Raw genomic sequence first — 19,835 nt, forward strand, 5'->3', positions numbered from 1 at the left:
ATTTCAGCAGCAAGTCACATGAAAAGGCCCCACTGTCCTTATAGGGTATAGCAGCAAAGAGAATAATAACCCTTAGTTCAGTTCTGACCTCAGACACTTACTAGCCATGAGACCTTGGGCAATTTGCTTAATCCCTTTCCCCCTCAGTTTCCTCATCTGTAAAATGGGGATAGCAATAGCACCTGCCTCTCAGGCTTGTTGGAAAGGTCAAATGAGATCATATTTTTAAAGTGCTTAGCTTAATGCCTGATGCATCCTAAATGCCATGGAAATGTTAGCTATTATTATTATTTTTAATATGACTTCCACCGATAAAGCCATATTATCTTCTCATTCTGAACCACTTGACTGTGCCAATGACTTTGAGGGAAGGGCCATCTTTTCTTTGTCTTCTGTAGCCTTGGCTGCTGTGGAGGCAGGCATTGCTGCCAGACCCCAGCTCCCCAAGGATGACTCCCCAGGATGAAGGCTGTGAGGCAGAGCTGGATTCCCATTCAAGGCTCTCTCTGCTGCCTGCATGCTTTAATCATTCATCAGCCCTGCGAGCTGGAGTGGAAGAAAAGACCCTTATGAAATTAGGATTAAAAAAAAATGACTGTCTAGACCACACAGAGTTAGTCAGCAGTGCCAGCCATCCCAAGGCCTAATCAGCCGCTCCGCCCTAATGGGTACGTGGAGTCGTTACAATTCAATTAAAGCCTAGTTAGAGGAGGCTGGAAAAGAATGACTTTGAAGGTAGCAGCCGGCCTGTGCTATCTGGAACAACCTATTTAAACTAAATCAACTCCTACTTAAGTGAGCGGTAATAAGCATTCGAGGGGGCAGCCTAGGCCCTGGGGGCGTCATTTATCACGGTGTAATAGAAAATCGTAATGAATAATAACACCTCATGCTGCAGCCGGAGCTGGCATATATTACCAGGCTGAGGCTGGTGGAGGTGGTTAGGGGGTGGGGGTGGGGTTGGGAGGAAAGAGCCCCATGGAAAGACCGGTTCTTTGTCTTCAAGGCCAAGACCACAATGGTATCTTCAGAACTGAGTCCTCCCCGAGCGAGACTTGGTGCCAGCGTGGATTTGGTTTGTCTGGGTTTAGCGTTACTGGAGGTCCAGCCTGTGTCTGCTCCCATCATGCCCTTCACTATATAAGAAAATGAAAGAAGAAAAAAAAGCTACCTCTGGAAGGAGGGAGTGGGTTTCTGGCCTCAACCTGAGAACAGCATGCATCTCTGAATGCAAAATTAAAACTAGCTCCCCAGGGCCACAAAGGCGATTGTACATTCATTGCTCTGCTTTGGCCTCTGGAACCACTCGCTGGTGGAGTCTCCCCTTCCTTAAGCCCCAGGCCTCCAGAAGCTGAAGGAGCAGGAATATGTTCTGGCTGCCATTAGGACTTTGAGGAAATTAATAATACTTTCCATGGCCGTAGTATTTTAATAGGATTTTCTCACAGGGTCCTGGGAGGTAGGTGGTGCAAATGCTGTTATGTTCCCATTTTACAGATGGAGAAGCTGAGATTTAGGGAGACAAGGTGAGGTGCCCAGCTTGTCGGTGCTGGAGGTAGGATTTGGACCCATATTTGTAGACCCTAAGTCCAGCATACTTTTCACTGGACCCTAGACTCTTTTATTACCATCTAGTCAAACTCACTTCTGAAAAGGGATCCCCCTTTTAACTCCCTGACAAATGACCACTACATGAAGGCTCCTAGGCAGGGGACTTTAAGTGTGAGGTCTTATCCAAAAATGTAATGGGCTGCCTGGGGAATCTAATTGTGGGAAGGTGGTGCAGTGAATAGAGTGGAAGGGCATAGAGTTGAGAAGACACTTACTAACTGTGTGACCCTTGGAAAGTCATTTAACCCTATTTCCCTCAGTTTCCTCATATGTAAAATGAACTGGATAAGGAAATGGCAAACCACTCCAGTATCTTTGCCAAGAACAGTCCAAATGAGGTCACGAAGAATCAGGTGAGACTGAAACAACCGAACAACAAAAACTGTGAGTAAATTTTCTGGCATCAGTTTATATCTACTTCAGTTTTCCCCTGTGGCTCCTGGTTCTGACCTCTGGGACAAAGCAGAACATGTCTCATCCCCCTTCCAGGTGACAACCTTTCAAATACTTGAAGAAAGCTTTCAAGTCTTTTTTTATATCTTCTCCAAGTTAAACAAACACCCAAAGGTCCCTGGAAATACAGATCATGTTGACTTCTTTTGTGGAATCCTTAACCAACAACTCCAGCTATGAAAGTATGGAAGGATCTGTCCAGCCCACAGCAGCCCACAGCTGGGAGTGTGTGGGGGCTCAGGCTAGCTTCTTGCATGCTAGAGAATAGTATATCTTTGAGCAAGGAAGACCAGCGTGGTAGATGTCCCATATTTCTGCACTCTGGTTGCATCCCGTGTTAGTCATTCATTCATTCATTAACTTGTAATTCGTCCACTCATTGATTCGTTCAATAAACATCTATTAAGCATCAGTTATGTGCAAAGCTGAGAATACAAAGACGAAGCTGATGGTCCCTGCCTTTGAGAGTTCACATTTTTCTGAACACATTATTTACACAGATAAATATAAATTAAGAAGTGATGGGGCAAAGGAGAGATCAGACAAAATATGCCCCTTAAAGACAACAACTGCTTTTTTTTTTGGTCTATATTCGCAGCACAGTACCTAGGTGATTAATAAATGCTTATGGATTGATTCTAGGAAAATCTGAAGGAGTCAGAGAAGATTTCATGGAGGAGATGCGTAATTTGAACCCTGAAAGAGGAAAAGGATCTTGAAAGGAGTGGAACTAGGAACTAGGGATAACCCAACAGTCACAGGTCCATGGATGTGGGAGATGATAGGATGATACCAGGAAACAGTGCTCCAGGCACTGTGCTAAATTCTGGGGATACAAAGAAAGGCAAAAACAGGCTGTCCTTAAAGGGTATCACAGTCTGACAGAAAGCAGTCCTCTTTGACTACAATGTAGGAGTGCTTGAAAGGCAGCAAAGTGAAATAAGGCTGGAAAGGCTAGTGGGAGTTATACTGTGGAAGGTTGATGCTCTCTTAGAGACAGTAGGGAGCCATTGAAGATTTTTGAGTAGGGGAGTTAGTTACATTAGGAAGATTATCTTACCTGCTGTGAGGAGAATGGATGGAATTGATTGTTTTCTGATCTTTCTTTAGCTCTTCTCCCTGGTCTGTGAACTCTGCCTCCATTTGCTGCTCAGCCTTTGTCTAAATAACATAATGGCCCCAAAGTGTTTTGTAAGCTTTTAAGTACTATATAAAAAATAAGTTGTTCATTATTAGGAGAGAAAATAATATAGTGGAGAGGATCCTGGATTTGGGGTCAGAGGATTTGGGTGTGAAAACTGACTGCTGCCTGCATGCCTTTGGACAAGTCCTGTCTCTCAGAGCCTTGATTTCTTGGTATGTAAAATGATGGCGTTGGATAATATGACCTCTAAAGTCCCTTCTGGGTTTAAATGTATTGTCCTTTTATTATTTTTTCTTATTCTTTCTTATTAGTTTTTCTAGCTAGCATTTCTCCCCATCATGAGGGGGTCACAATCCCTAAAGCTCCCCCATGTCCTTAGATGGACTGTCTTCCTGCTTCCTTATGCTGGTAATGTGCATAGTGTCTAGAAAGGAGGTCTGAAAGTTAGGAACACGGGTTCAAGTCCTTTTTCTGCCCCATAATGGCTGTGTGACCCTGGGCAAATGACTTAAACTGTGCCTCAGTTTCCCCATTTGTAAAACAGGGATGATAATAGCACCTACCTCCCAGGGTTAAGTGGGAAATCAAATGAAATAACATTTGTAAAATGGTTTATAGATGCTAGCTGTTCTTAGAGTCTTAGAGAGCTGTCGGGATCATTGGGTGGTTAATTGATTTGCTCAGGGTCACACAGCCAACAGGTGTCAGAAGGAAGACTTGAACTCAGGTCTTCTTGGTTCTGAGGCTTTCTCTCTTTCTTTCTCTTTCTCTCCACCACTCCAGGGGTACTAATTCATATGTGAGGACCCCCATGGGCCTTGTATTGGCTTAGTAATGCCATCTTTGTTTTATTGTGTGTTTATTTTGCTAAATATTTGTTAAACATTTGAATCTGGTTTGGGTGCGTCTGACCGTCCTGCACTACATCGTGCTGCCTCTTAAAGCATCTTTATCACGTTCTGTAACCATTTTGATTTGGGGCTTCTTGACCTTGTGTTTGCTCTCCTGATTCTGTTTTGTTCAAGCAGACTCAGCTGGCTTGATGACCCTGTGCATAATGACTCATTTCTAATAGTGATTTACGATTCTCAAAAGGTTTTCTTTACAACAACCCTAAGGGGTAGAGTACTTAATATCTTTATTTTATAGAAGTAATAATACTTTAATTTTACATGTGGAGAAACTGAGGCTCCAAAAGTTGAACTGACTGGTCCAAGGTCACACAGTCAGTAAAGGTGTGAGATGAGGTGGAATTTGAATCCAGATTTTTTGTCTCCAAATCCAGTGCTCTAGTCGAGATGCTATATTGTCTCTAGGAACATTTATTAAGCACCTATTATGTGTGTGTGGGCTTATACACAACTCTGGGGAAGGGGATTCAAAGATGAATAATGTACAGTCTCTATTTTCACAGAACTTCCAATCCAGTGGCAGGAAAGAAGAGCCAAGGTGAGTATACTCAACACAAAAGAAAAGAACTATAGGACGAAATAGAAAATGATAAGAAAGGGCAGTACAAAATTCTCTGTAAGATCAGAGGAAGGAAAGAATAAGTCTGTGCTGACTAGGGTTGGTGGTGGTGGTGAATCAGGGAAGGCTTCCTGGGGGATGTGGCATTGGATTTGGGCTTTGAAGGATGGGTGTGATTTAATTTACAGATGGTGGAGATTTTAGGGAGGAAAGAATTAGAAGTATAAAAGTCAACTTCCTACTAGTCACATTTTCCTTCATGGGTTTTTGTGGTACCTCCCTCTCCCTTTGTTCTTGCAAGTCTCTTTTACTGAATGATTTTCCATGTCTTGCCCCCTGTACATGGGTGGACTCCAGGATTCCCTGTGGTTCCTCTTTTCTTTTTCTTGGTGATCTCATCATCTTTACTTCCTTACAATCTTCTCAACAACTACCAGAGACCATGTCCTGAAAGACTTAGTCATGCTTAACCGTGGAATCTTCAAGGTCTTGACTGGTGAGAGTCTCATGTGTAGTCCACTCTATCAGTTGCTCCAGCCATGCAACATTTTATTCCCCCACAATCTGTCCAAGTGCTTTGCTATCACATGTATAGTCCTCCTCCACTTTCATCCAGGGGCTTCCCAAATATCTCATGGATCCTTACAACAATCCTAGGAGATAGGTGCCATCATTATCTCTATTTTACTGTTGAGGAACCTGAGTCAGATAGAGGTTAAGTGACTTGTCTAAGGTCATATAACTAGTAAGTATCTGAAACCAGATTTGAACTCAAGTTTTTCTCACTCCAGAACTAGCATTCTATTCATTGTACCACTTAGCTGCCCACAATGGCAAGTGTTTATTATGTGCTGGACACTATGCTAAGTTCTGGAGATACAAAGAAAGAATGCGAACAGGCCCTACCCTGAAGGAACATGTACGGAAGTAGGCACATATAAGATACTTAGAGACACAAAGTAACCTTAGAGTAGAAAATGCTAACAGCTGGGAGGGACTGGAAAATACCTTTTTAAGAAGGAAGCATTCAAGTTGAGTCTTGCAGGAAGTGAGGGATTCTCAGAGGTGGAGAAGAGGAGGGAGAGATTTCTAGGGATGGGGAGAGCCAGTGAACGGGCAGAGAGATGGGAGATGGACCAACTTGTGTGGGCAAAAATGCTAGAATGGCTCATAAAGCAAGTGGAGCATTGTCTGAGAAGACTGGAAAGATAGGAAGAGGGCTGTGTAGAGTTTTAAATGCTTAACAGAAGACTTTAATGTTTGATTCAGAAGGTAATAGGGAGTCACTGGATATTGCTGTATGGGGGCAGTGTTTGATGTGGTCAGACCTGTGCTTTAGGGTACCACTTTGGCAGCTGTGTGGAAGAGGGGTTGGAATGTGGAGAGACTTGAGGCAGGCAGATTCATTAGAAGGCTATTCTAATAGTCTAGTGGAGGAGTGATGATGGCCTGAACTAGGGCAGTAGCCGTGTGAGTGAGGATGGGTGGGCCACAGTAGAGAGCTATTATGGAGAAAGAAACAAGAATAAAGACCAGCTGAAAAAACTGAGGATCTAGGGTCTGGAGAAGAGATAATTTTGCCAGGATGTAAAACCTATCTTTAAGTGTTTGTAGGGGGATCCCATGGAGAGGAAATAGATTTCTCTTTCTTGGCCCTTGAGGGAAGAAATAGCACAAATGGAGGGGGAGGAGTAGAAGGAAGGCAAATTTTGACACAATATAAGGAAAAATCTTCCTCATAATTAGAACTATTATAAAGTGGAGTAAATTGTGGTACAAGCATGTAATGGAATATTGCTGCACTATATTGCTGCAAAAAATATGGATAGACTCTTATGAATGGAGAATGAAGTAAAGAAGAAGTCATATATAATGACCACAAAAATGTAGGCAAAAAGAACAATAAAAATCCCAAACTAAAGACGTTGGAGGGTTACAAATTCCCTTTCACTGGGGATCTTGACAGAGGGCCTTCCCCTCCAGATATGGGTTAGATTAGGTGACCTTTGAGGTCCCAACACTGAGAGTCTAGGACTCTCGTTACAGAGAGGCAGATTTTGGTTCAATTTAAGAAGAAACTTCCTAACCATTCTGTATAATAGTTATACAGCAATGGAATGGTCTGTCTAGTAAGGTAGTGAGGACCCTGTCACTGGAGGTGCTCTAAGCAGAGAAGTGAATGGTTATAATAGGGGTTATACTAAATGATCTTCGAAGTTTTCCATCATCTCTGCACTTCGGTGATCCCACGGGGTTTTCTTTTTCTCTTTTAAACAGGATTTAAATTTATTGAGTTATGAGATGAAGCAGATGCAACAGCAAAGGACACATCATTAAGTATATGTTTTGTAATCAGAACCCAAAGAGCAGTTAGACATAGGAAAACACAGTCAAAGGAAGGGCAAGGGAGGCTTCAGAAATATCTCCTCATGGTTATTTCTAGAGGGTGATGAGCTAACGGCTATAATGAGAGCTATATCTCAGATTTCACAGCCTCTATCTACGGAAGTGTTCAGAACACTTCACACATATGTGCTTAGGGATACTCTAGCAGAGAGTCAGGAAATAAATGAGACAGAATTGCGATGGATCTGGCACCAGCTCTGATCCTCCACTAACTGAGGTCCCAAAGCCTCAGACCCCAGAGTGTCAGAATTGAGAGGGGCCCTGGAAGGTAGGACATTAGATACTAAGTAACTATACCTTCATTTAATAGGCAAGGAAGCTGAACCTTGCGGTGGGGAAGGGTCTTATCTAAGGTCCCACAAAGAGCAACTAGACGCAGTGAGTTGGTGGCAGAATTCCAAACCCAGAATTCCTGACACCTGGCCCAGTGCTCCCTCTAATACCCAGAGCTGCCTTCTTCACTAAGGAAAAAATGGAAGCCATTATGAATTTTGTTCATGCAGGTAGTTGTGTGTATACATACACACATAGATAACATATCATGTATCAATTTAAGTTTTATGGATTGCTTTTATTTTTCATAGCAATCATTTCTGGATATGCCCTTCATTCCTCTCGCTCTTGTGAGACTTCCCTTGTCATAAAGAAAAAAAAGTTAAGGAAACCCCACTGCTACCTCAGTTTCCTCTAACAACTTTGAGACACTCATACCCAGAGCCCCCAGCCTCTCCAAAGAAGAAAGGAGGTATTTCCTTATCTCTATGTAAAGAAAATTGGTCATTACAATGATCAGCACTCATCTCTGATTTAGCGTTCATTTTGTTTACAACGTTGTAGTATTCATATGTGGTGGTTACCTGGTTCTGTTTCCTTCACCCTCTGTTCATTCATAAAGTCTCCTCTACAGCATAGTAATATTCCATTATATGCATGGTTAACAATTTACTTATTGATTTCCCAATCAAGGTGCACTCACTTTATTTTCAGGTCTTTGCTACTCCTTTGATGTTATGAATATTTTGCAACTATGGGAACTTCTCTTTCTTTCTTTGACCTACTTAGGATATACGTCCAGCAGGATCAAAGTACACAAAACAACTTGTCACTTTTCTTACATAATTCCAAATTATTTTCCAGAAGGACTGGACTAATCCACAGCCCTATCAACAGTTTTGTAGTGACTTTACCTTTTCTCATCCTTGCTAATCTGGTTGTGAGGAGAAACCTCAGAGGAGTAGTTTTCATTTCTGTTCTTAGTGATTTGGAGCAATCTTTTATATAGTTAAGAGTCTAAAATTCTGTTTTTTTTGAGAACTGTCCATCTCCTTTGATCATATCTGAATGAATGAATGAAAAAGAATTTAAGTGCTTACTATATGCTAGGCATTGTTCAAAGTGCTGGAGATGCAAATCCAAGCAATAAGTTGCTAACCTCATGAAGACTGTATTCTAATAGGAAAAGTTGAAACAGAGCTGGAGAAGGGCAGGGTAAGTAGTGTAGATTTAAAGATAGCTAGGAAGTTTTAGAGGCAGCTAGGTGGTGCAGTGGATAGAGCACTGGACTTGGAGTCAGGACGACCTGGGTTCATATCTGGCCTCAGATACTTACTAGCTGTGTGACCCTAGGCAGGTCCCTTATCCTCTATTTGCTTTACTCCACTGGAGAAGGAAGTGGCAAACCACTTTAATATCTTTGCCAAGAAAACTCCATGAACATGAGGGTCATGAAAAGTTAGATAGGATGGAATGACTGAACAGCAGGAAGTTTGCTGGGGCCTATGTCCTGGGCAGGGATCACCTATAAGATGGCTATCCATGGAGGCAACCATGTTGACCTTATACATCTTTGTCAAGTCTCTATGTCTTCGGAAAGAAAGAGAGGGTAGAGACTGGACCTGTGATTACATTGATATAAGGAGCTCCCAAAGGAAAAAGCTCCCTCTCCTAACACATTTGGCCATATTCTCTGCAACTTAGTCTTAGAGAATTGCCTAGAATGTTGAAGGATTAAGTAATTACAGTTGGTATGTGTCATCGGCATGACTTGAATCCAGGTCTTGTGGGCTCTGAGGTCAGTCTTATCCACCTCATCATGCCTGCCTCTACACCTTCGATATCAGGCCTTTATCAGAGAGAATTTCTCCTCTCCCAGTTGACAGTTTCCCTTCTTGTGTATCTTGTTTGTAGGTAACTATTTACATATTGTCTCTCTTACTACAATGGGTGCTCCTTGAGGTAGGACCTGCTTTTTCCTCTTTGCATCCCTAGCACTTAGCACAGTGTCTGGTGCATACCAAGGACTTCATAAGTACTCTTATCCTAGATAGATTGATTGTATTTGTGTAAAAATCTTTCCATTTCATTCTGAATATTATCAGGCCAGTTTTGCTATGGGTTCGGTCATTAGGAGCCACTCTTAGCTTAGCCTGATACCATGCAGTCAAACGCTGTCACTTTGGTTAAAAAGGCCAATCAAACCATCTCCAACTGAACTGACCCTTTGGGTTAGACTGAAGTGATCATCACTCATTTTGGCCAGAAGCTTGGGACCAGCAATGCATGTATATGCATTGATTAGGTTAAACTGGAAGTTGGGCCTGAGAAGCAGCCTGTATCATGGAAAGGGTTTTAGGCTCAGAATCCGACAACCTGGCCTTAAGTTCTAGATCTGTAATTTACTAGCCAGGTGACCCTGGTCAGGTCACTTTCCATCTCTGGCCACAGTTTTTCTTCTGTAAAACAGGGAGAATAATTTCAGCTCTGCTACTTATTATCCATGTGATTTTAGGGAAATTATTCCCCACTTTTAGCCTTGGGTTCCTTCTGAGGCATATGGACTGGAGTCTCTAAGGTTTCCTTCAGCTCTAAATCTCATGCTCTCCCATGGCTAATGGGGGCTGCAAATGAGGTTATTGTTCAGTTGTTTTTCAGTCATGTCTGATTCATCGTGGCCCCTTACATTTGGGATTTTCTTAGAGTGGTTTGCCTTTGCCTTTTCTAGCTCATTTTACAGATGAGGAAATGGAGGCAAATAGGGATAAGTGACTTGTTCAGAGTCCAACAGCTAGTAAGTATCTGAAGCTGGATTTGAACTCAGGAGGAAGAGTCAACCTGACTCCAGGTCCAGCACTCTATCTACTGTACAACTTAGCTGCTCATCAAATGACATGCTAGATATGAAAGCATTTTGTAAAGTGCATACCACCACATATATCAGAGAGGCTGGGGGAATCCTACTATCAGACCAAAATAGTTATTTTGAACAGTGGGAACCAGTCTCATATGGTCTGTTTTATAGACCAACCAATCAAGGGAACATCTAAATAGCTATCTTATTTCCACATAGGCATAGTCATAGGTATGAGCCTGGGAGTTTGATAAAGAAGACAAGAGAGGATGAAGGCTGGAGGCAGAGGGTTGGAAATGGAAAGGAAATGGAAAAAAAATATTAATAGCAGTAATGCTCACACTACTTTGGGGCAGGAATGGAAACAAAACCAAATACCAAAGCAAACCAATACCAAGCCGAAACTGGACACAAAATGGATGCCCAGTGAAAGTTGAGAAGACGTTTTAATTTCTACTCTGGGCCCTGTTCCTGGTTTTCTCTGGACAAAATAAAACCATGTCATTTCTTCTGCTGTCTCCTCCTAGAACTTCCTTCAGTGCTTGAGGTCTCCTTACCGTGGAGCAGCTTACTATGCTTGTGGCCCACTCAATGTAGAATTTCTTTCCTCAAGGCCTACCCCACTTCTCCCATTAATGAGTTCCTTCTGGATCCTCCATTTTGAGGAGAAGTCTGACTATCCTTGCTTTATTTCCCTTCTATCCCTGTCTTTGACTTTCTCTGGATTTTAATCATGCCCCTATGCTAGGGACCTACATCCTCCAGGAGAGAAGAGAGTAGAAGAAGTCATCTGAGTGATATGAGCTGAAGGCAGAGGGAGAAGAGGAAGATTGAAGTGAATAATCTTAATTTTTTCAGTGAAACACTGTGTGAGACAAAGTTCTTACCTGAGAGAGTTGAGGGCAGAGGGGAGGGAGAGCCATGACTGGTTTGAAGAGATTGAAAGGGTTTGGAGGTTGCTCTAGTGAGTTGATAAAAGAGGTATAGAGTAGGATTGTCTAGCAGGAGTAAGGGCTCAGTTAAGGTTATGTAACATAAATCTGTTATGGTCCCAGTCAGAATGGTCACATGATTTTCTCCACCTTTGTTCAGCAGCAAGGTAACAGCTGGTAGGAGTAATCCAAGCATGAGACTTGGAAAGGCACAGTAAGTGATGCGAGAAGGCGACAAGGGATTCAAGAGAAGAAGACGATGTCCAGTTGAACTGGTTCATCAAGAAGGCAAGATGGGGAAAAGGGGAGAGCATAGCCAGTATAGGGATGGTAGACTGGAAGAGAACTGTGAGGATGAGGGATTGGAAGTTGTGGTGAGGATGAACAGGGTATAGAGTTGTAAGGCAGAGGAAGAGATGAAATGACAACAGATTTTGATCAGATGAGGAAATTCCAAGAGTTCATGAACATGGAAGTGGTGCATTTGTGGGTGATGGTAAGATCAAGGGTATTTCTGTGTAGAACTGAGATGGGTTGGAGGAGTAAGTCAAGAGAAATGAATAGTTTGAGGAATGAGGAGATAGGGTGTTTGAGACCATATTAGTGTGTATATTGTGTGTTCATCCTTCATTGCCGAAGAAGACCATGCCATCAGAGAAATAATGACATGACTTGCACTTGACTTCGTTTTGAGTGAGGGAGGACTGTGCAGGTCACCAGCCTCACTTCTTTTCCAGAGCCATCTGAATCCACTGACTAGATATTCATCAGGATGACTGGAGATGACCCAGAATGAGGCAATTGGGGTTAAGTGAGTTGCCCAAAGTCACACAGCTAGTGAGTGTCAAGTGTCTGAGGTGATATTTGAACTCAGGTCTTCCTGACTCCTGCACTGGTTCTCTATCTACTGTACCACCTAGCTGCCCCCAGTATGTATATTGAAGTCCCCTAGAAGGAGGGAGGGAGTTGGGGATGAGAGAAAGCTTATGAGCCAGGTACTGAACTCATTGAAAAAGGAAGCTGTATATCTTAGAGGTCATATAGCAGGATTTTGATTGGGTGATAGATATGAATTTTATGGACCTCGAAGCAAGAGAGATTATTGAGTGATAGTGGTAGGGGGAGAAACTAGCAGTGCAGTGAAGAGCAAGGAGTATCCCAATTATCCCACCTTGACCACTGAGTGTAAAGGAATGAAAGTGCATTTAGTGCTGGAAAGGGTGGCCAGGGAGGCTGCAGCATCAGAAGTTGAGAGCCAAAAGATTGAACGAATGGGAAAGGAAAAGGATTAAGATGAAACCCAGTTTGTTGCCTATGGCATAGGCATTTCACAGGGCACAGTGGAGGGGCAAATCGCGTTTGATTGTCTTTGGGATGGATGAGAGAGGGATGGGAACAAGGAACTGGGTAGTGAGGAATGGGGTTTCGATGATGATCTACGGGGGTTCAGAATTTCTATTCATCTTCCTAATGCAATGATATGGTCATGTCCCTTTCCTGCTTAAAAATCTTTAGGAGCTCCTCCTTGTTGCCAAATAAAGACTTTTCATTCCCTCCACAAATTCTCTGTTCTAGCTAAATTGCCCATCTCTGCTCTCTTAAAAACTTTTTGGGTGTTCCGCACGACAAAAACAGCTCAGCCTCATCGCTGAAGTGGATGATTGAAGTTGGGCATATTATCAAAAGGGTTCCAGCTCGAGTGAGCATTGGACTAGGTGGTCTCTAAGGTCTCTTCTATCTCAAAACTTCTGTGATTAAAAAAACCCAAAACAACCACCTCCAAACTACCAACCCAAACAGAGTAGCAGAGCTGAGATTCAAACCCAGGTCTTCTGACTCCAAATACAATGTTCTTTGCACTACACCACATTTCCTTAGTGTTCCATAGTGACCTCAAAGGGACCAGTTTTTAGTTTGTCCAAAGCTCCTGGGAATCACAGAATTTTGACCCTTTTGTCTGACCATTTCTTCTTTCATTGGTTGGGTGAGGGCGTGGCTGTGGCCCTACATGGTACAAATTAACATAATAACAATAAAACTTTATAGTGACAGAAAAGAGACATTGAAGTCTAATGAGTAGAGGCTAGGCTTTGGAGTCAGGAAGACCTGGGTTCCAGTTCTGCCTCTAACATATACTGACTGAGTGAGCCTGGGCAAATTACTTAAACTCTCAAAGACTGCAGGCAATTCTCTAAGACTATAAATTGCAGGTGGATTACCCATATGCCTCAGTGGGGGAAGCTAGTCATCCAGAACTCTTAACCCTGATGAGATCACCAACTTTATATCAACAACAAATGATTCCCTAAAGCATCTTTACCTTCATTCTCTCCTCTATTTCTCACACTTGTTCGCTGAATTAGGGAGGACAACTATCATCCATCTTTCAGATGAGGAACATGAGATGCAGAGAGGGATGTGACCTATCCACTATCACAGAGCTTGTTAGAGGCAAGACTTGAAACCAAGCCTTCAGACTCTAAGCCCACTGATTTTCTTTGGGAAGCCCGAGAAGTACCTCACTTGTCTCATTGCCTTGAGAGTTTCCAAATTTGAGCTTCCAAGTTTTAGTCGAATCCTTCTAGTCTTGAGGACCAGAAATTGTGTTTTGTCCAGTGTTCTAAGCACTTGATAATCTCTAGGCAAACCAAACTGGTGCCAATCTGCCTTCATGACTAAACTTGTTTGTATTTTTATTGAGCCACCAAGATTTTGAAAGTATACTAATTCTTAATCTGAGCCCCTTGTGAACGTGCCTGCAGGAGGTCACATAGGGGCACTGAGGTGAGGTCAGTGGAAGAGCTCAGACTGGGAGGTGTGAGACTTGGGGACTATTTTTGACTCCATCACTGACTTGCTGTATGACCTAAGAATCTTTAACTTCCTTCAAGACTTGGTTCAGCTCAGTTCAATTCAGTTCCACTTCTGATGGGAAGCCTTTCTCATTCTCTCTAACTTTTGGTGTTCTCTTTCTCATGAAATTATCCTGTATTTACTTATCTCTTTACCTGTTTTGTTTATATCTTTGTATCTCCAGTGCATGGCAGAGTACCTAGTACATAGTAAGTGCTTAACAAATCTTTTATGAATTGAATTGGGCAAATCAATTCTTCTCTCAGATCCTCACTTTCCCCCTTTAGGATTACGGATTAGATAGTATCTAAGATTAATTTCAGCAGTGAAATTCTCTGGGTTAATAATCTATATAGGCTTCCCTATTTCTTGGTGTTAGTCCCCTTCTCTTTAGAAGGATGGATGAGTATTTCTTAATCTAAAAGAGAAGTAAAAGCTCATCGAAACTAGCTGGGGTCAGAGGAACTGTGCTAGGTTTGGCTCCTCAGCCAGCTCTATTTGCCAACATCCATTTCATAAATCAAGAGTGGAAAGCACTTTGGCTGACTCTTGCTCTTTTAAAAGGGTGTCTGTCTGTCTGGCAGAAGGAAGGGATCAACTTAGCTATGCCTCATAGACTAAAGGGCTGCTAGATCTAGAAGGGGTCATTTAACCCAACCCCCCTCATTTCCCAAGTAGGGAAACCGAGGTGGAGAAAGAAAAGTGCCAGAGAAAGACTAAAGTACTTTTTATCTATAATGAGCATGATGGAGACATTAGGTCCTCAAAATCCCCCCTCCCCTTCTCTCCATGGTTTCCCCTCTCCATTGTATTCCCTAACTGGGTTAAAACCAGAGAATGATCTGACTCTTGATTGGGCATTACAGCCAAGTGACTTTCCCTGATTGAAGAACAAATGACCTTCTGACAACTCTTTTCTTTTTTCTTGTCTGTGGGGGGAAAGCTGACAGTCCAGGATACCTGCTCTTTTGAATTCTCTTCTTTGCATGCATTTAACATATCAGTTCTCATGGTTGGGCAAAGAACTTGATGAGCTAAGCCAAGTCTTGGTTCCTGTTCTGGACTTCAGGGTACTAACCTGACATGCTCTCCCTCTAATCTTGTCCACTGCAGCCACTGTGCCCCTTCTACCCAACCCCAGCCTGGACTCTTAGACTCACCTCAATCTCAGGGACCAAGCTTGTCACTCTATAGGCAGAGAGGATATGGGGAGACATTTCCAGCCCTGGATCACCCTGGATTCTGGCCCTGCTTCCTTGGACCTTGGTTTCTGTAACCTTGTTCCTCTTTGACTGACCTTTTCCCTTTCTGCCCATCTCATACTCTCGACTCAGCAGCTGAGCCCATGTTCTACCTCCATTATGCCCAAGTCCCCCTGCTTTTGGCTTCATACGTATAGCCAGAGTTTCTCCAGTTCAAGGATTCTTAACCTTTTTTTGTTATGAACTCTTTTGGGAGTCTGGGGAAGCCTGTGGACCATTTTGAGGATATGTTAAATACATATAATAAAATATACAAGATCATGAAGGAAACCAATTATATAGAAATACAATTACCCAAATTAAAAAAATAAATCCATAAATCCCAGATTAAGCGTTTTTGCCTCTAGGCTCAGATCTTCTGACTTCAAGCATCAGATGTTGAATTAGGTGATATCTAAGGTCATCTTCCAACTCTAAGGTTCTAGTGCTCTAAACTCCAGGGCTTCCTACTGGAAGCAAGGAAACCAGCATTTATTTATTGTGCCAGGCACTGTGCTAAACACTTTTCATGATCTCATTTAATCCCCACAACAACCATATAAGGCTGGTGCAGTTATTATTCCCATTTTACAGTTAATCAAACTGAGGTAAAGTGACTTGCCCAGGGTCATTCAGCTAGTAAGTGTCTAAGGCCATATTTGATCTCATTTCCCTGACTCTAGATCTAGTGCTGTATCCACTATACCACTGATTGGACTCTCAAGTTTCAGCTTTGCCACTTCTTAGCTGTGTAAGCATGAATGAGGCAATTTGACTGTTTAGGCTTTATTGACCTCATCTGTGAAATGAAGAAGTTGTTGACCCCTTGAATCAATTTGAGCTGGCTTCAAATTCTGTGATAATCCATCCATCCATTTATTCACTGATCTACCCATCCATCCATCCATCCATCCATCTATCCATCCATCCATCCATCCTTTGTTCATTCATCCATTCAGCCGGTATTTCTTAAGTGTCTATGTCAGTTACTGGACTTAATGCTTGGGATGCCAAGACAAAAAATGGTCTTTGCCCTCCAAGAAATTATATTCTACCAGGAAAAATAACATACACCCAGAAATGAAGTATTAAATACATAAAAATTTGATTCAAAGTTACATTCTGGGGTGGGTAGGTGGGTAGGTAAGTACTGGGAATTAGGGGGATTAGGATAACTTTCCTATTGGGAGCTGTGTCTCAAAGGAAGCCAGGTTAGGACGTAGAAGTCAAGAGGGAGTGCATTCCAGGTACAGGGGATGACAGTGTAAAGGCACAGAGATGGAGGATGCATGGGGTACAGCAAGTTGACCAGTCTGATTGGAATGTAGAGTGCATAAAACAGAGCAATATGCAATAACTTTCCAAATACAAGTGGTAACTAAAATGTGATGGGATCCAAAAGTCAGAGGAGTTTGTATTTTATCCTAGAGGCAATGCCTCCAATTGAGGAAAGCTATGGAGAGGTAGGTTTTGTCTCATTTTAAATAACTTAGCAGAAATAAGAGCTTTCCTACAGTAGAATGAGCTGTTTTAAGGTTTGAGATTTCCTTGACCTCTTGTCAGGCATTTTGTAAAGGGAATAGTGCATACAGAAAGAGGTTGGATTGTGGAATCTCTGAGGTTATATCCTGAGCTTCAGTGACTCTCAGATTCCATGGTCCCAAGTCCTAAAGTTGGGGGATCAGGAGCCTCATCTTTGGAAAGGATGGATGCTACTTTATTACGGCAATAACCTGAGTCTTGACATAACTGACTTCCATATAATGCAGGAACATTTGGGGCCAAATTTCGTTCTGAAATGAAATGGGAGTGAGAGAAGGGGGTCTAGGCTGAGAGTCACTGGAAAAAATGTTTTTCCCCAAGAACACTCAAGACCTCATCAAGAAGTGAAAGCAGTAATTGACGTCTTGCCAGCCAAAGACGAAGGTAGTTAATATTCCATTAACGAGGCCATTACAACTGAATAGAAATATACTTTATCTTAAGGTGCAAAACCCACTTCTAAGTGAGGTATAACAGCTGAATAAGCATATCCACTGATTTATGTTCATAAAACTTGAATTTATTAGCAGTGTCTTAATTTTGATGGTGGATGGAGTCACCAAGCCATTAACAAATCCTTTAAAAGCCGCTGACTAGAATAATACTTCCTAATAATGGACCGAACAGCACTTTTTCGTGAGCACCTAAGGTTATAGACTTGCTAATAAGGCTGTCTGGGTCTCTTAATTGAGAAACTGCCTTGCTGAGGTGTGTTGCCTGTGCCAGAGCCTGGCCCAGGCACAGTGGGAGGTGAGAGGTTAAACGGGAGCTGCTTTGGCTGAGGTTGGGGTGCAAGTGGGTTATTGGAAGTTGCCATTGTGAGCTGAGGTCTTCCATAGTAGGTCAGACCAAGTAATGCGGTTGAGCAAGGGAGCTTAAGTCAATAATCAAGGGAGCAGAATGCAGTAGAATGTGACAGGTTGTGCTTCTCCCTTGAGATGGCTTTCTTTAATGGTGATCATGGAATTTAGTGCTGGAAGGGGCCTTAGAAATCATCTAGTCTAACCCATTTATTTTAGAGAAGAGAAAATCAAGGCTCGGAAAATGAATGTGACTTGCATAAAGTTCCAAAAGCAGTAAATGACAGAGCCAGAGTTACAGGTGGTCCCTCAGATGGGGTAGGATTCATTCATAATTCTGGGATGGGTTAGTGTGGGGCCATTTCTCGTCACTGACTCAATCACATTGTGATTTGGCCTACTTGGGATGGGCTTTAGGATCCCTCATCCTAAAGACATAGATGAGTGAACCCTACTCTCCTCCAACCCCAAGGTGCCTCTAAAATTCTGCCTTCCCAAGGGATGAAGAAGACTTGCTTCACTTCAGGCATCATATCCCATCTAGCTATCCATCCTGGCCATCTTTCTTTCATCTAGTCAGCAAGTGTACTTGCTAGAGACTGTGCATTGGGGAACTTTATCCACTCAACTTCAGACTTCTCATCCTGGAGCTGAATTGTTTTGATTTGTGAGCACAAACTCCTGTAGCCTGCTATATCTAGACAGTCCTATTGTCTTGGACAAATCATGAGACCTATGTCTAATATCCAACCCAGCTGTCTACCCAGCCATCTTCTTCCCACCTACCTCTCCACTATGCATATCCTCCTCCCTCTCCCACACTCTTTGTCTCTTATTCTAGGTAAAATAATCAAATGGTTTCTGAGGTCCTTTCCAGGTCTGGATCTGATTTAGTTTATGTAAGTTAGTATTGTCATTGCTTCCCCGAAAGGGCATATCAATTGCTCCCCTAGGAGAATCACCATCCTTGTGACTTCCCAGATCAAAATACCCTTCCCTAATCACCATTCTCTTATGTCTGTTCCATCCTCTTATTAGAATGTAATCTTGAGGGGAGGGACTGCCTTAGTCTCCTATCTATATACCAAGGGTTTAGCATGGTACTTGGTACAATAAGTCCTTAATAACTTCTTTCCTTCATTCACCTCTTCTTCAACAGGACATATGCTCTTACAGTATGAGGAAGGAATAGGTCACCATGGGCAAAATGGAGCCAGGTTCCCTGGGAAGTTCATTTACAGCAGCATTGTCCAGCATTATACCTCAGAGAACAACTCCTCAGCATTGAGAGGGTAGCCAGCGTCAAGATGTGGTTCAAGAGATGCAGCAGTTTTTCACTGGAGCTCTATTAGGCAAGTTGAACAGAGTTGTTATGTGGGATTGGGTGGAGGGTTATAGCTTCACTGAACTGTCTGCATCTCTCATGAGGCAAAAGTGAGGTCATTGTTGAGAAGCAGAGTGGTCTTGTGGAAAGAACACTGAATTTGGAGTCAGGGCATTTGGGTTCAAATTCTATTCTGACTTTATCACTTATTTTATGACCTTGGCAAATTGATCTCTGTGCCTCAGTTTTCTCATCTGTCAAATGAGGATAAGAATAGTTTCATTGCTTCTCACAGTGTTTTGTGAGAAAAGGGTATTGAAAATCATAAAACACTATAGACATTTTGGTCATCTGACAGTTTTAGGAATTAAAAGTTTTTAGCCTTGGGTGGTTCAGGACCACAGACAGTGCCTAGTTGCTGTTAGAGGTAATTAGAAGGTAGTAATCCAATCAGTCCTGTGAGGCAGTGATAGAGCCCAGAAAACCAGGGAATATAGAGCTTTAATACCAAGACACCTGGGCCAGGACTACAAGAAAATTAGATATGGCTTCATGAAGCTGAGGCACCTTAGAATCAGGTTGTTGAGTGACATGGGAGGGGGCCAAAGTCTCTTTACACATTAGCATGGTATTCACAACTAACCATGACTCTTCAAGGATTCATCATGTGGTATAACAAGGACCTGACAATATGCTCCAATGACACATGAGGGAAGGTGCATGGCTCAGAGGTGCTTCCAGAGAGCCAGTAGGGAGCTCAATGAGTCGAGGAAATGTGTGACCAAAGAAGTCACCAAGAGACAACTCCCATAAAGCTTAACATCAAAGTTTGATTTGATATGAACAAAATAAAGGAGGATAATTTATTCAATGTCATTGGCAGAGGTGTCATAAAGAAGATGTAGTGGAAAGGGAGCTGTACTCAAGCCTGG

At 42.5% G+C, this 19,835-nt stretch overlaps 1 long non-coding RNA gene across 2 annotated transcripts; it reads left to right on the forward strand.

The window, feature by feature from the left end:
* Positions 1-1,802: 1,802 nt before the first annotated feature.
* Positions 1,803-19,774, forward strand: LOC140504691 (uncharacterized). Of its 2 annotated transcripts, XR_011967199.1 has the most exons (5): positions 1,803-3,420; positions 4,623-4,657; positions 17,007-17,163; positions 18,421-18,478; positions 18,739-19,774. It is a non-coding gene; the product is annotated as an uncharacterized lncRNA (long non-coding RNA). The 2 variants fall into 2 exon arrangements; XR_011967198.1 differs by lacking the exons at positions 17,007-17,163; positions 18,421-18,478 and having other exon boundaries at positions 1,813-3,420.
* The last annotated feature ends 61 nt before the right edge of the window (positions 19,775-19,835 follow it).

This window comes from Notamacropus eugenii, chromosome 5 (assembly GCF_028372415.1).
Source record: "Notamacropus eugenii isolate mMacEug1 chromosome 5, mMacEug1.pri_v2, whole genome shotgun sequence".
NCBI lineage: Eukaryota > Metazoa > Chordata > Mammalia > Diprotodontia > Macropodidae > Notamacropus > Notamacropus eugenii.